Below are 16,247 nucleotides of genomic sequence, written 5' to 3'. Positions count from 1 at the left end.
GAAAAGAGAAAAGAAGAGAAAACAAGAGAAAAGAGAAAAGAAGAGGTAAGAAGAGAAAAGAAGAGAAAAGAGAAAGGGGTAAAGAAGAGAAAAGAAGAGAAAAGAGAATAGAAGAGAAATGAAGAGAAAAGAGAAAATAGAAAAGAAGAGAAAAGAGAAAAGAGAAAAGAAGAGAAACCAAGAGAAGAGAAAAGAGGAGAAATGAAGAGAAAAGAAGAGAAAAGAGAAAAGAGAAAAGAAGTGAAAACAAGAGAAAAGAAAAGAAGAGTAAAGAGAAAAGAGTAAAGAAGACAAAAGAAGAGAAATGAACAGAAAAGAGAAAATAGAAAAGAGAAACAAGAGAAAAGAAGAGAAAAGAGAAAAGAAGACAAAAGAATAGAAAAGAGAAAACAGAAAAGAAGAGAAATGAGAATATGGAAAACAAAGTGAGAAGAAGTGAAAAACAAGAAAAGAAAAAGGAGAAAAGTAGAGAAAAGAAGAGAATAGAGATACGAGAAAAAGGAAAAGTTGAGAAAAGAAGAGAAAAGAGAAATGAAGAGAAAAGAAGAGAAAAGAGAAAAGAGAAAAGAAGAGAAAAGAGAAAAGAGAAAAGAAGAGAAACCAAGAGAAGAGAAAAGAAGAGAAATGAAGAGAAAAGAAGAGAAAAGAGAAAAGAAGTGAAAACAAGAGAAAAGAAAAGAAGAGTAAAGAGAAAAGAGAAAAGAAGAGAAAAGAAGAGAAATGAAGAGAAAAGAGAAAATAGAAAAGAGAAAATAGAAAAGAGACACAAGAGAAAAGAAGAGAAAAGAGAAAAGAAGACAAAAGAATAGAAAAGAGAAAACAGAAAAGAAGAGAAAACAAGAGAAAAGAGAAAAGAAGAGAAATGAAGAGAAAACAGAAAATAGAAAAGAGAAAAGAAGAGAATAGAAGAGAAAAGAGAAAACAGACAAAAGAATAGAAAAGGGAAAACAGAAAAGAAGAGAAAAGAAGAGAAATTAAAAAAGAGAAAAGAAGAGAAAATGAGAAATGAGAAAAGCGAAAAGAAGAGAATAGAACGGAAAAGAGAAAATAAGAGAAAAGAAAAGAAGAGAAAAGTGAAAAGAGAAATGAGAATATGGAAAACAAAGTGAGAAGAAGTGAAACAAGAAAAGAAAAACGAGAAAAGAAGAGAATACAGATACGAGAAAAGGGAAAGTTGAGAAAAGAAGAGAAAAGAGAAATGAAGAGAATAGAAGAGAAAAGAGAAAAGAGAAAAGAAGAGAAAAGGGAAAAGAAGAGAAGCCAAGAGAAGAGAAAAGAAGAGAAAAGAAGAGAAAAGAAGAGAAAAGAGAAATGAGAAGAGAAGAAAATAAGAAAGGAAAAGAAGAGAAATGAAGTAAAAATGGAAATGAGAGAAAAGAGAAAAGAAGAGAAATGATGAGAAAAGAAGAAAAAAGAGAAAAGAGAAAAGAAGAGAAAACAAGAGAAAAGAGAAAAAAGAAAGGGGTAAAGAAGAGAAAACAAGAGAAAAGAGAAAAGAAGAGAAATTAAGGGAAATGAAGAGAATAGAGAAAAGAAGAGAAAAGAGAAAAGAAGAGATAAGTAGGGAAAAGAAGAGAAAAGAGAAAGTGGTAAAGAAGAGAAAAGAAGAGAAAAGAGAAAAGGAGAGAAATGAAGAGAAAAGAGAAAAGAAGAGAAAAGAGAAAAGAGAAATGAAGAGAAACCAAGAGAAGAGAAAAGAAGAGAAATGACGAGAAAAGAAGAGAAAAGAGAAAAGAAAAAGGGAGAGAAAACAAGAGAAAAGAGAAAAGAACAGAAAAGAGAAAGGGGTAAAGGAGAGAGAAGAAGAGAAACGAGAAAAGATTAGGAATGAAGAGAAAAGAGAAAATAGAAAAGGGAAACAAGAGAAAAGAAGAGAAAAGAGAAAAGAAGAAAAAAGAATAGAAAAGAGAAAACAGAAAAGAAGAGAAAACAAGAGAAAAGAGAAAACAAGAGAATAGAAGAGAAAAGAGAAAAGAGAAAAAAGACAAAAGAATAGAAAAGAGAAAACAGAAAAGAAGAGAGAAGAAGAGAAATGAAAAAAGAAAAAAGAAGAGAAATGAAGAGAAAAGAGAAAAGAGAAAAGAAGGGAAAAGAGAAAAGAAGAGGTAAGAAGAGAAAAGAAGAGAAAAGAGAAAGGGGTAAAGAAGAGAAAAGAAGAGAAAAGAGAAAAGAAGAGAAATGAAGAGAAAAGAGAAAAGAGAAAAGAAGAGAAACCAAGAGAAGAGAAAAGAAGAGACATGAAGAGGAAAGAAGAGAAAAGAGAAAAAAGAAAAAATAAGTGAAAACAAGAGAAGACAAAAGAAGAGGAAAAAGAAAAGAGAAAAGAAGAGAAAAGAGAAAAGAAGACAAAAGAATAGAAAAGAGAAAACAGAAAAGAAGAGAAAAGAAGAGAAATGAAAAAAGAGAAAAGAAGAGAAAAGAACAGAAATGATGAGAAAAGAAGAAAAAAGAGAAAATAGAAAAGAAGAGAAAACAAGAGAAAAGAGAAAACAGAAAGGGGTAAAGAAGAGAAAACAAGAGAAAAGAGAAAAGAAGAGAAATGAAGAGAAATGAAGAGAAAAGAGAAAACAAGAGAAAAGAGAAAAAAGAAAGGGGTAAAGAAGAGAAAAGAATAGAAAAAAGAAAAGAAGAGAAATGAAGAGAAATGAAGAGAAAAGAGAAAAGAGAAAAGAAGAGAAAACAAGAGAAAAGAGAAAAGAAGAGATAAGAAGAGAAACGAAGAGAAAAGAGAAAGGGGTAAAGAAGAGAAAAGAAGAGAAAAGAGAATAGAAGAGAAATGAAGAGAAAAGAGAAAATAGAAAAGAAGAGAAAAGAGAAAAGAAGAGAAATTAAGGGAAATGAAGAGAATAGAGAAAAAAGAGAAAAGAGAAAAGAAGAGATAAGTAGGGAAAAGAAGAGAAAAGAGAAAGTGGTAAAGAAGAGAAAAGAAGAGAAAAGAGAAAAGGAGAGAAATGAAGAGAAAAGAGAAAAGAAGAGAAAAGAGAAAAGAGAAATGAAGAGAAACCAAGAGAAGAGAAAAGAAGAGAAATGACGAGAAAAGAAGAGAAAAGAGAAAAGAAAAAGGGAGAGAAAACAAGAGAAAAGAGAAAAGAACAGAAAAGAGAAAGGGGTAAAGGAGAGAGAAGAAGAGAAACGAGAAAAGATTAGGAATGAAGAGAAAAGAGAAAATAGAAAAGGGAAACAAGAGAAAAGAAGAGAAAAGAGAAAAGAAGAAAAAAGAATAGAAAAGAGAAAACAGAAAAGAAGAGAAAACAAGAGAAAAGAGAAAACAAGAGAATAGAAGAGAAAAGAGAAAAGAGAAAAAAGACAAAAGAATAGAAAAAAGAAAACAGAAAAGAAGAGAGAAGAAGAGAAATGAAAAAAGAAAAAAGAAGAGAAATGAAGAGAAAAGAGAAAAGAGAAAAGAAGGGAAAAGAGAAAAGAAGAGGTAAGAAGAGAAAAGAAGAGAAAAGAGAAAGGGGTAAAGAAGAGAAAAGAAGAGAAAAGAGAAAAGAAGAGAAAAGAAGAGAAAAGAGAAAAGAGAAAAGAAGAGAAAAGAGAAAAGAGAAAAGAGAAACCAAGAGAAGAGAAAAGAAGAGAAATGAAGAGAAAAGAAGAGAAAAGAGAAAAGAAAAAAGAAGTGAAAACAAGAGAAGAGAAAAGAAGTGAAAAGAAGAGAAAAGTGAAAAGAAGTGAAAAGAAGAGAAAATAGAAAAGAAGACAAACGAATAGAAAAGAGAAAACAGAAAAGAAGAGAAAAGAAGAGAAATGAAAAAAGAGAAAGAAGCGAAAAGATAAAAGAACAGAAATGATGAGAAAATAAGAAAAAAGAGAAAAGAGAAAAGAGAAAAGAAGAGAAAAGAGAAACAAGAAAGGGGTAAAGAAGAGAAAACAAGAGAAAAAAGAAAAGAAGAGACATGAAGAGAAATGAAGAGAAAAGAGAAAATAGAAAAGTAGAGGAAAGAAGGGAAAAGAGAAAAGAAGAGGTAAGAAGAGAAATGAAGAGAAAAGAGAAAGGGGTAAAGAAGAGAAAAGAAGAGAAAAGAGAAAAGAGAAAAGAAGAGAAAAGAGACAAGAGAAAAGAGAAAAGAAGAGAAACCAAGAGAAAAGAAAACAAGAGAAATGAAGAGAAAAGAAGAGAAAAGAGAAAAGAAAAAAGAAGTGAAAACAAAAGAAGAGAAAAGAAGAGAAAAGAAGAGAAAAGAGAAAAGAAGAGAAAAGAAGACAAAATAGAAAAGAGAAAAAAGAATAGAAAAGAGAAAACAGAAAAGAAGAGAAAAGAAGAGAAATGAAAAAAGAGAAAGAAGCGAAAAGATAAAAGAACAGAAATGATGAGAAAATAAGAAAAAAGAGAAAAGAGAAAAGAGAAAAGAAGAGAAAAGAGAAACAAGAAAGGGGTAAAGAAGAGAAAACAAGAGAAAAAAGAAAAGAAGAGACATGAAGAGAAATGAAGAGAAAAGAGAAAATAGAAAAGTAGAGGAAAGAAGGGAAAAGAGAAAAGAAGAGGTAAGAAGAGAAATGAAGAGAAAAGAGAAAGGGGTAAAGAAGAGAAAAGAAGAGAAAAGAGAAAAGAGAAAAGAAGAGAAAAGAGACAAGAGAAAAGAGAAATGAAGAGAAACCAAGAGAAAAGAAAACAAGAGAAATGAAGAGAAAAGAAGAGAAAAGAGAAAAGAAAAAAGAAGTGAAAACAAAAGAAGAGAAGAGAAGAGAAAAGAAGAGAAAAGAGAAAAGAAGAGAAAAGAAGACAAAATAGAAAAGAGAAAAAAGAATACAAAAGAGAAAACAGAAAAGAAGAGAAAAGAAGAGAAATGAAAAAAGAGAAAGAAGCGAAAAGTTAAAAGAACAGAAATGATGAGAAAAGAAGAAAAAAGAGAAAAGAGAAAAGAGAAAACAAGAGAAAAGAGAAACAAGAAAGGGGTAAAGAAGAGAAAACAAGAGAAAAAAGAAAAGAAGAGAAATGAAGAGAAATTAAGAGAAAAGAGAAAAGAAGAGAAAACAAGAGAAAAGAGAAAAGAAGAGGTAAGAAGAGAAAAGAAGAGAAAAGCGAAAGGGGTAAAGAAGAGAGAAGAAGAGAAAAGAGAAAAGAAGACAAAAGAATAGAAAAGAGAAAACAGAAAAGAAGAGAAAACAAGAGAAATGAAAAAAGAGAAAAGAAGAGACAAGAGAAAAGAACAGAAATGATGAGAAAAGAAGATAAAAGAGAAAAGAGAAAAGAAGAGAAAACAAGAGAAAAGAGAAAAAAGAAAGGGGTAAAGAAGAGAAAACAATAGAAAAAAGAAAAGAAGAGAAATGAAGAGAAATGAAGAGAAAAGAGAAAAGAGAAAACAAGAGAAAACAAGAGAAAAGAAGAGAAAAGAGAAAAGAAGAGGTAAGAAGAGAAAAGAAGAGAAAAGAGAAAGGGGTAAAGAAGAGAAAAGAATAGAAAAGAGAAAAGAAGAGAAATGAAGAGAAAAGAGAAAATAGAAAAGAAGAGAAAAGAGAAAAGAGAAAAGAAGAGAAACCAAGAGAAGAGAAAAGAGGAGAAATGAAGAGAAAAGAAGAGAAAAGAGAAAAGAGAAAAGAAGTGAAAACAAGAGAAAAGAAAAGAAGAGTAAAGAAAAAAGAGTAAAGAAGACAAAAGAAGAGAAATGAAGAGAAAAGAGAAAAGAGAAAAGAAGTGAAAACAAGAGAAAAGAAAAGAAGAGTAAAGAGAAAAGAGAAAAGAAGAGAATAGAAGAGAAAAGAGAAAAAAGACAAAAGAATAGAAAAGGGAAAACAGAAAAGAAGAGAAAAATAGAGAAATGAAAAAGAGAAAAGAAGAGAAAAGAAGAGAAAAGGGGAAATTAGAAAAGCGAAAAGAAGAGAATAGAACGGAAAAGAGAAAAGAAGAGAAAAGAAAAGACGAGAAAAGTGAAAAGAGAAATGAGAATATGGAAAACAAAGTGAAAACAAGCGAAACAAGAAAAGAAAAACGAGAAATGTAGAGAAAAGAAGAGAATAGAGATACGAGAAAAGGGAAAAGTTGAGAAAGAAGAGAAAAGAGAAAAGAAGAGAAAAGAGAAATGAGAAGAGAAGAAAATAAGAAAGGAAAAGAAGAGAAATGAAGTAAAAATGGAAATGAGAGAAAAGAGAAAAGAAGAGAAATGATGAGAAAAGAAGAAAAAAGAGAAAAGAGAAAAGAAGAGAAAACAAGAGAAAAGAGAAAAAAGAAAGGGGTAAAGAAGAGAAAACAAGAGAAAAGAGAAAAGAAGAGAAATTAAGGGAAATGAAGAGAATAGAGAAAAGAAGAGAAAAGAGAAAAGAAGAGATAAGTAGGGAAAAGAAGAGAAAAGAGAAAGTGGTAAAGAAGAGAAAAGAAGAGAAAAGAGAAAAGGAGAGAAATGAAGAGAAAAGAGAAAAGAGAAAAGAAGAGAAAAGAGAAAAGAGAAATGAAGAGAAACCAAGAGAAGAGAAAAGAAGAGAAATGACGAGAAAAGAAGAGAAAAGAGAAAAGAAAAAGGGAGAGAAAACAAGAGAAAAGAGAAAAGAACAGAAAAGAGAAAGGGGTAAAGGAGAGAGAAGAAGAGAAACGAGAAAAGATTAGGAATGAAGAGAAAAGAGAAAATAGAAAAGGGAAACAAGAGAAAAGAAGAGAAAAGAGAAAAGAAGAAAAAAGAATAGAAAAGAGAAAACAGAAAAGAAGAGAAAACAAGAGAAAAGAGAAAACAAGAGAATAGAAGAGAAAAGAGAAAAGAGAAAAAAGACAAAAGAATAGAAAAGAGAAAACAGAAAAGAAGAGAGAAGAAGAGAAATGAAAAAAGAAAAAAGAAGAGAAATGAAGAGAAAAGAGAAAAGAGAAAAGAAGGGAAAAGAGAAAAGAAGAGGTAAGAAGAGAAAAGAAGAGAAAAGAGAAAGGGGTAAAGAAGAGAAATGAAGAGAAAAGAGAAAAGAAGAGAAATGAAAAAAGAAAAAAGAAGAGAAATGAAGAGAAAAGAGAAAAGTGAAAAGTAGAGGAAAGAAGGGAAAAGAGAAAAGAAGAGGTAAGAAGAGAAAAGAAGAGAAAAGAGAAAGGGGTAAAGAAGAGAAAAGAAGAGAAAAGAGAAAAGAGAAAAGAAGAGAAAAGAGAAAAGAGAAAAGAAGAGAAACCAAGAGAAGAGAAAAGAAGAGAAATGAAGAGAAAAGAAGAGAAAAGAGAAAAGAAAAAAGAAGTGAAAACAAGAGAAGAGAAAAGAAGTGAAAAGAAGAGAAAAGAGAAAAGAAGAGAAAAGAAGAGAAAATAGAAAAGAAGACAAAAGAATAGAAAAGAGAAAACAGAAAAGAAGAGAAAAGAAGAGAAATGAAAAAAGAGAAAGAAGCGAAAAGATAAAAGAACAGAAATGATGAGAAAATAAGAAAAAAGAGAAAAGAGAAAAGAAGAGAAAAGAGAAACAAGAAAGGGGTAAAGAAGAGAAAACAAGAGAAAAAAGAAAAGAAGAGACATGAAGAGAAATGAAGAGAAAAGAGAAAATAGAAAAGTAGAGGAAAGAAGGGAAAAGAGAAAAGAAGAGAAATGAAGAGAAAAGAGAAAGCGGTAAAGAAGAGAAAAGAAGAGAAAAGAGAAAAGAGAAAAGAAGAGAAAAGAGAAAAGAGAAAAGAGAAAAGAAGAGAAACCAAGAGAAAAGAAAACAAGAGAAATGAAGAGAAAAGAAGAGAAAAGAGAAAAGAAAAAAGAAGTGAAAACAAAACAAGAGAAAAGAAGAGAAAAGAAGAGAAAAGAGAAAAGAAGAGAAAAGAAGAGAAAATAGAAAAGAGAAAAAAGAATAGAAAAGAGAAAAGAGAAAAGAAGAGAAAAGAGAAACAAGAAAGGGGTAAAGAAGAGAAAACAAGAGAAAAAAGAAAAGAAGAGACATGAAGAGAAATGAAGAGAAAAGAGAAAATAGAAAAGTAGAGGAAAGAAGGGAAAAGAGAAAAGAAGAGGTAAGAAGAGAAAAGAAGAGAAAAGAGAAAAGAGAAAAGAAGAGAAAAGAGAAAAGAGAAAAGAGAAAAGAAGAGAAACCAAGAGAAATGAAAACAAGAGAAATGAAGAGAAAAGAAGAGAAAAGAGAAAAGTAAAAAGAAGTGAAAACAAAAGAAGAGAAAAGAAGAGAAAAGAAGAGAAAAGAGAAAAGAAGAGAAAAGAAGACAAAATAGAAAAGAGAAAAAAGAATAGAAAAGAGAAAACAGAAAAGAAGAGAAAAGAAGAGAAATGAAAAAAGAGAAAGAAGCGAAAAGTTAAAAGAACAGAAATGATGAGAAAAGGAGAAAAAAGAGAAAAGAGAAAAGAGAAAACAAGAGAAAAGAGAAACAAGAAAGGGGTAAAGAAGAGAAAACAAGAGAAAAAAGAAAAGAAGAGAAATGAAGAGAAATTAAGAGAAAAGAGAAAAGAAGAGAAAACAAGAGAAAAGAGAAAAGAAGAGGTAAGAAGAGAAAAGAAGAGAAAAGCGAAAGGGGTAAAGAAGAGAGAAGAATAGAAAAGAGAAAATAGAAAAGGGAAACAAGAGAAAAGACGAGAAAAGAGAAAAGAAGACAAAAGAATAGAAAAGAGAAAACAGAAAAGAAGAGAAAACAAGAGAAATGAAAAAAGAGAAAAGAAGAGACAAGAGAAAAGAACAGAAATGATGAGAAAAGAAGATAAAAGAGAAAAGAGAAAAGAAGAGAAAACAAGAGAAAAGAGAAAAAAGAAAGGGGTAAAGAAGAGAAAACAATAGAAAAAAGAAAAGAAGAGAAATGAAGAGAAATGAAGAGAAAAGAGAAAAGAGAAAACAAGAGAAAACAAGAGAAAAGAGAAAAGAAGAGGTAAGAAGAGAAAAGAAGAGAAAAGAGAAAGGGGTAAAGAAGAGAAAAGAAGAGAAAAGAGAAAAGAAGAGAAATGAAGAGAAAAGAGAAAATAGAAAAGAAGAGAAAAGAGAAAAGAGAAAAGAAGAGAAACCAAGAGAAGAGAAAAGAGGAGAAATGAAGAGAAAAGAAGAGAAAAGAGAAAAGAGAAAAGAAGTGAAAACAAGAGAAAAGAAAAGAAGAGTAAAGAGAAAAGAGTAAAGAAGACAAAAGAAGACAAAAGAATAGAAAAGAGAAAACAGAAAAGAAGAGAAATGAGAATATGGAAAACAAAGTGAAAAGAAGTGAAACAAGAAAAGAAAAAGGAGAAAAGTAGAGAAAAGAAGAGAATAGAGATACGAGAAAAGGGAAAAGTTGAGAAAAGAAGAGAAAAGAGAAATGAAGAGAAAACAAGAGAAAAGAGAAAACATGAGAATGGAAGAGAAAAGAGAAAAGAGAAAATAGACAAAAGAATAGAAAAGAGAAAACAGAAAAGAAGAGAGAAGAAGAGAAATGAAAAAAGAAAAAAAGAAGAGAAATGAAGAGAAAAGAAAAGAGAAAAGTAGAGGAAAGAAGGAATAAGAGAAAAGAAGAGGTCAGAAGAGAAAAGAAGAGAAAAGAGTAAGGGGTAAAGAAGAGAAAAGAAGAGAAAAGAGAAAAGAGAAAAGAAGAGAAAAGAGAAAAGAGAAAAGAAGAGAAACCAAGAGAAGAGAAAAGAAGAGAAATGAAGAGAAAAGAGAAAAGAAGAGAAAAGACGTGAAAAGAGAAAAGAAGGCAAAAGAATAGATAAGAGAAAACAGAAAAGAAGAGAAAACAAGAGAAATGAAAAAAGAGAAAAGAAGAGACAAGAGAAAAGAACAGAAATGATGAGAAAAGAAGATAAAAGAGAAAAGAGAAAAGAAGAGAAAACAAGAGAAAAGAGAAAAAAGAAAGGGGTAAAGAAGAGAAAAGAATAGAAAAAAGAAAAGAAGAGAAATGAAGAGAAATGAAGAGAAAAGAGAAAAGAGAAAAGAAGAGAAAACAAGAGAAAAGAGAAAAGAAGAGGTAAGAAGAGAAAAGAAGAGAAAAGAGAAAGGGGTAAAGAAGAGAAAAGAAGAGAAAAGAGAATAGAAGAGAAATGAAGAGAAAAGAGAAAATAGAAAAGAAGAGAAAAGAGAAAAGAGAAAAGAAGAGAAACCAAGAGAAGAGAAAAGAGGAGAAATGAAGAGAAAAGAAGAGAAAAGAGAAAAGAGAAAAGAAGTGAAAACAAGAGAAAAGAAAAGAAGAGTAAAGAGAAAAGAGTAAAGAAGACAAAAGAAGAGAAATGAAGAGAAAAGAGAAAATAGAAAAGAGAAACAAGAGAAAAGAAGAGAAAAGAGAAAAGAAGACAAAAGAATAGAAAAGAGAAAACAGAAAAGAAGAGAAATGAGAATATGGAAAACAAAGTGAGAAGAAGTGAAAAACAAGAAAAGAAAAAGGAGAAAAGTAGAGAAAAGAAGAGAATAGAGATACGAGAAAAGGGAAAAGTTGAGAAAAGAAGAGAAAAGAGAAATGAAGAGAAAAGAAGAGAAAAGAGAAAAGAGAAAAGAAGAGAAAAGAGAAAAGAGAAAAGAAGAGAAGCCAAGAGAAGAGAAAAGAAGAAAAATGAAGAGAAAAGAAGAGTAAAGAGAAAATAGAAAGAAGAGAAATGAAGAGAAAAGAGAAAATAGAAAAGAGAAAACAAGAGAATAGAAGAGAAAAGAGAAAAAAGACAAAAGAATAGAAAAGAGAAAACAGAAAAGAAGAGGAAAGAAGAGAAATGAAAAAAGAGATGGAAGAGAAAAGAGAAAAGAACAAAAATGATGAGAAATGAATAAAAGAGAAAAGACAAAAGAAGAGAAAACAAGAGAAAAGAGAAAAAAGGAAGGGGTAAAGAAGAGAAAATAAGAGACAAAAGCAAAGAATAGAAATGAAGAGAAATGAATAGAAAACAGAAAAGAGAAAAGAAGAGAAAACAAGAGAAATGAGAAAAGAAGAGGTAAGAAGAGAAAAGAAGAGAAAAGAGAAAGGGGTAAAGAAGAGAGAAGAAGAGAAACGAGAAAAGAAGAGAAATGAAGAGAAAAGAGAATAGAAGAGGGAAACAAGAGAAAAGAAGAGAAAAGAATAGAAAAGAGAAAAGAGAAAAGAAGAGAAAACAAGAGAAATGAAAAAAGAGAAAAAAGAAAAGAGAAAAGAAGAGAAAACAAGAGAAAAGAGAAAAAAAGAGTTAAGAAGAGAAAAGAAGAGAAAAGAGAAAGGGGTAAAGAAGAGAAAAGAAGAGAAAAGAGAAAAGAAGAGAAATGAAGAGAAAAGAGAAAAGAGAAAAGAAGAGAAAAGAAGAGAAAAGAAAAGAAGAGTAAAGAGAAAAGAGAAAAGAAGAGAATAGAAGAGAAAAGGAGAAATTAGAAAAGTGAAAAGAAGAGAATAGAACGGAAAAGAGAAAAGAAGAGAAAAGAAAAGACGAGAAAAGTGAAAAGAGAAATGAGAATATGGAAAACAAAGTGAAAACAAGCGAAACAAGAAAAGAAAAACGAGAAATGTAGAGAAAAGAAGAGAATAGAGATACGAGAAAAGGGAAAAGTTGAGAAAGAAGAGAAAAGAGAAAAGAAGAGAAAAGAAGAGAAAAGAAGAGAAAAGAGAAATGAGAAGAGAAGAAAATAAGAAAGGAAGAGAAGAGAAATGAAGTAAAAATGGAAATGAGAGAAAAGAGAAAATAAGAGAAATGATGAGAAAAGAAGAAAAAAGAGAAAAGAGAAAAGAAGAGAAAACAAGAGAAAAGAGAAAAAAGAAAGGGGTAAAGAAGAGAAAACAAGAGAAAAGAGAAAAGAAGAGAAATTAAGGGAAATGAAGAGAATAGAGAGAAGAAGAGAAACGAGAAAAGATTAGGAATGAAGAGAAAAGAGAAAATAGAAAAGGGAAACAAGAGAAAAGAAGAGAAAAGAGAAAAGAAGAAAAAAGAATAGAAAAGAGAAAACAGAAAAGAAGAGAAAACAAGAGAAAAGAGAAAACAAGAGAATAGAAGAGAAAAGAGAAAAGAGAAAAAAGACAAAAGAATAGAAAAGAGAAAACAGAAAAGAAGAGAGAAGAAGAGAAATGAAAAAAGAAAAAAGAAGAGAAATGAAGAGAAAAGAGAAAAGAGAAAAGAAGGGAAAAGAGAAAAGAAGAGGTAAGAAGAGAAAAGAAGAGAAAAGAGAAAGGGGTAAAGAAGAGAAATGAAGAGAAAAGAGAAAAGAAGAGAAATGAAAAAAGAAAAAAGAAGAGAAATGAAGAGAAAAGAGAAAAGTGAAAAGTAGAGGAAAGAAGGGAAAAGAGAAAAGAAGAGGTAAGAAGAGAAAAGAAGAGAAAAGAGAAAGGGGTAAAGAAGAGAAAAGAAGAGAAAAGAGAAAAGAGAAAAGAAGAGAAAAGAGAAAAGAGAAAAGAAGAGAAACCAAGAGAAGAGAAAAGAAGAGAAATGAAGAGAAAAGAAGAGAAAAGAGAAAAGAAAAAAGAAGTGAAAACAAGAGAAGAGAAAAGAAGTGAAAAGAAGACAAAAGAGAAAAGAAGAGAAAATAGAAAAGAAGACAAAAGAATAGAAAAGAGAAAACAGAAAAGAAGAGAAAAGAAGAGAAATGAAAAAACAGAGGAAGAGAAAAGAACAGAAATGATGAGAAAAGAAGAAAAAAGAGAAAATAGAAAAGAAGAGAAAACAAGAGAAAAGAGAAAACAGAAAGGGGTAAAGAAGAGAAAACAAGAGAAAAGAGAAAAGAAGAGAAATGAAGAGAAATGAAGAGAAAAGAGAAAAGAAGAGAAAAGAGAAAGAAGAGATAAGAAGTGAAAATAATAGAAAAGAGAAAAGAAGAGTAAAGCGAAAAGAGAAAAGAAGAGAAATGAAGAGAAAATAGAAAAGAAAAAACAAGAGAATAGAAGAGAAAAGAGAAAAGAGAAAAAAGACAAAAGAATAGAAAAGAGAAAACAGAAAAGAAGAGAAAAGAAGAAAAATGAAAAAGAGATGGAAGAGAAAAGAGAAAAGAACAAAAATGATGAGAAATGAAAAAAAGATAAAAGTGAAAACAAGAGAAAACAAGAGAAAAGAGAAAAAAGAAAGGGGTAAAGAAGAGAAAACAAGAGAAAAAAGCAAAGAATAGAAATGAAGAGAAATTAATAGAAAACAGAAAAGAGAAAAGAGAAAAGAAGAGAAAACAAGAGAAATGAGAAAAGAAGAGGTAAGAAGAGAAAATAAGAGAAAAGAGAAAAGACGACAAAACAATAGAAAAGACAAAACAGAAAAGAAGAGAAAACAAGAGAAAAGAGAAAAGAAGGGAAATGAAGAGAAAACAGAAAACAGAGAAGAGAAAAGAAGAGAATAGAAGAGAAAAGAGAAAACAGACAAAAGAATAGAAAAGGGAAAACAGAAAAGAAGTGAAAAGAAGAGAAATGAAAAAAGAGAAAAGAAGAGAAAAGGAGAAATTACAAAAGCGAAAAGAAGAGAATAGAACAGAAAAGAGAAAAGAAGAGAAAAGAAAAGAAGAGAAAAGTGAAAAGAGAAATGAGACTATGGAAAACAAAGTGAAAACAAGCAAAACAAGAAGAGAAAAACGAGAAAAGTAGAGAAAAGAAGAGAATAGAGATACGAGAAAAGGGAAAAGTTGAAAAAAGAAGAGAAAAGAGAAAAGAAGAGAAAAGAAGAGAAAAGAGAAAAGAAGAGAAAAGAGAAAGGAGAAAAGAAGAGAAAAGAAGAGAAATGAAGAGAAAAGAGAAAATAGAAAAGAGAAACAAGAGAAAAGAAGAGAAAAGAGAAAAGAAGACAAAAGAATAGAAAAGAGAAAACAGAAAAGAAGAGAAATGAGAATATGGAAAACAAAGTGAAAAGAAGTGAAAAACAAGAAAAGAAAAATGAGAAAAGTAGAGAAAAGAAGAGAATAGAGATACGAGAAAAGGGAAAAGTTCAGAAAAGAAGAGAAAAGAGAAATGAAGAGAAAACAAGACAAAAGAGAAAACATGAGAATAGAAGAGAAAAGAGAAAAGAGAAAAAAGACAAAAGAATAGAAAAGAGAAAACAGAAAAGAAGAGAGAAGAAGAGAAATGAAAAAAGAAAAAAGAAGAGAAATGAAGAGAAAAGAGAAAAGTGAAAAGTAGAGGAAAGAAGGGAAAAGAGAAAAAAGAGGTAAGAAGAGAAAAGAGAAACAAGAAAGGGGTAAAGAAGAGAAAACAAGAGAAAAAAGAAAAGAAGAGACATGAAGAGAAATGAAGAGAAAAGAGAAAATAGAAAAGTAGAGGAAAGAAGGGAAAAGAGAAAAGAAGAGGTAAGAAGAGAAATGAAGAGAAAAGAGAAAGGGGTAAAGAAGAGAAAAGAAGAGAAAAGAGAAAAGAGAAAAGAAGAGAAAAGAGAAAAGAGAAAAGAGAAAAGAAGAGAAACCAAGAGAAAAGAAAACAAGAGAAATGAAGAGAAAAGAAGAGAAAAGAGAAAAGAAAAAAGAAGTGAAAACAAAAGAAGAGAAAAGAAGAGAAAAGAAGAGAAAAGAGAAAAGAAGAGAAAAGAAGAGAAAATAGAAAAGAGAAAAAAGAATAGAAAAGAGAAAACAGAAAAGAAGAGAAAAGAAGAGAAATGAAAAAAGAGAAAGAAGCGAAAAGATAAAAGAACAGAAATGATGAGAAAATAAGAAAAAAGAGAAAAGAGAAAAGAGAAAAGAAGAGAAAAGAGAAACAAGAAAGGGGTAAAGAAGAGAAAACAAGAGAAAAAAGAAAAGAAGAGACATGAAGAGAAATGAAGAGAAAAGAGAAAATAGAAAAGTAGAGGAAAGAAGGGAAAAGAGAAAAGAAGAGGTAAGAAGAGAAATGAAGAGAAAAGAGAAAGTGGTAAAGAAGAGAAAAGAAGAGAAAAGAGAAAAGAGAAAAGAAGAGAAAAGAGAAAAGAGAAAAGAAGAGAAACCAAGAGAAAAGAAAACAAGAGAAATGAAGAGAAAAGAAGAGAAAAGAGAAAAGAAAAAAGAAGTGAAAACAAAAGAAGAGAAAAGAAGAGAAAAGAAGAGAAAAGAGAAAAGAAGAGAAAAGAAGACAAAATAGAAAAGAGAAAAAAGAATAGAAAAGAGAAAACAGAAAAGAAGAGAAAAGAAGAGAAATGAAAAAAGAGAAAGAAGCGAAAAGTTAAAAGAACAGAAATGATCAGAAAAGAAGAAAAAAGAGAAAAGAGAAAAGAGAAAACAAGAGAAAAGAGAAACAAGAAAGGGGTAAAGAAGAGAAAACAAGAGAAAAAAGAAAAGAAGAGAAATGAAGAGAAATTAAGAGAAAAGAGAAAAGAAGAGAAAACAAGAGAAAAGAGAAAAGAAGAGGTAAGAAGAGAAAAGAAGAGAAAAGCGAAAGGGGTAAAGAAGAGAGAAGAAGAGAAAAGAGAAAAGAAGAAAAAAGAATAGAAAAGAGAAAATAGAAAAGGGAAACAAGAGAAAAGACGGGAAAAGAGAAAAGAAGACAAAAGAATAGAAAAGAGAAAACAGAAAAGAAGAGAAAACAAGAGAAATGAAAAAAGAGAAAAGAAGAGACAAGAGAAAAGAACAGAAATGATGAGAAAAGAAGATAAAAGAGAAAAGAGAAAAGAAGAGAAAACAAGAGAAAAGAGAAAAAAGAAAGGGGTAAAGAAGAGAAAACAATAGAAAAAAGAAAAGAAGAGAAATAAAGAGAAATGAAGAGAAAAGAGAAAAGAGAAAAGAAGAGAAAACAAGAGAAAAGAGAAAAGAAGAGGTAAGAAGAGAAAAGAAGAGAAAAGAGAAAGGGGTAAAGAAGAGAAAAGAAGAGAAAAGAGAAAAGAAGAGAAATGAAGAGAAAAGAGAAAATAGAAAAGAAGAGAAAAGAGAAAAGAGAAAAGAAGAGAAACCAAGAGAAGAGAAAAGAGGAGAAATGAAGAGAAAAGAAGAGAAAAGAGAAAAGAGAAAAGAAGTGAAAACAAGAGAAAAGAAAAGAAGAGTAAAGAGAAAAGAGTAAAGAAGACAAAAGAAGAGAAATGAAGAGAAAAGAGAAAATAGAAAAGAGAAACAAGAGAAAAGAAGAGAAAAGAGAAAAGAAGACAAAAGAATAGAAAAGAGAAAACAGAAAAGAAGAGAAATGAGAATATGGAAAACAAAGTGAAAAGAAGTGAAACAAGAAAAGAAAAAGGAGAAAAGCAGAGAAAAGAAGAGAATAGAGATACGAGAAAAGGGAAAAGTTGAGAAAAGAAGAGAAAAGAGAAATGAAGAGAAAACAAGAGAAAAGAGAAAACATGAGAATGGAAGAGAAAAGAGAAAAGAGAAAATAGACAAAAGAATAGAAAAGAGAAAACAGAAAAGAAGAGAGAAGAAGAGAAATGAAAAAAGAAAAAAGAAGAGAAATGAAGAGAAAAGAAAAGAGAAAAGTAGAGGAAAGAAGGAATAAGAGAAAAGAAGAGGTCAGAAGAGAAAAGAAGAGAAAAGAGTAAGGGGTAAAGAAGAGAAAAGAAGAGAAAAGAGAAAAGAGAAAAGAAGAGAAAAGAGAAA

This window comes from Chiloscyllium punctatum, chromosome 2, assembly GCF_047496795.1.
Source record: "Chiloscyllium punctatum isolate Juve2018m chromosome 2, sChiPun1.3, whole genome shotgun sequence".
NCBI classification, from domain to species: Eukaryota; Metazoa; Chordata; class Chondrichthyes; order Orectolobiformes; family Hemiscylliidae; genus Chiloscyllium; species Chiloscyllium punctatum.
The sequence above is the reverse complement of the archived record's forward strand: the minus strand, read 5'-3'. Positions refer to the sequence as shown.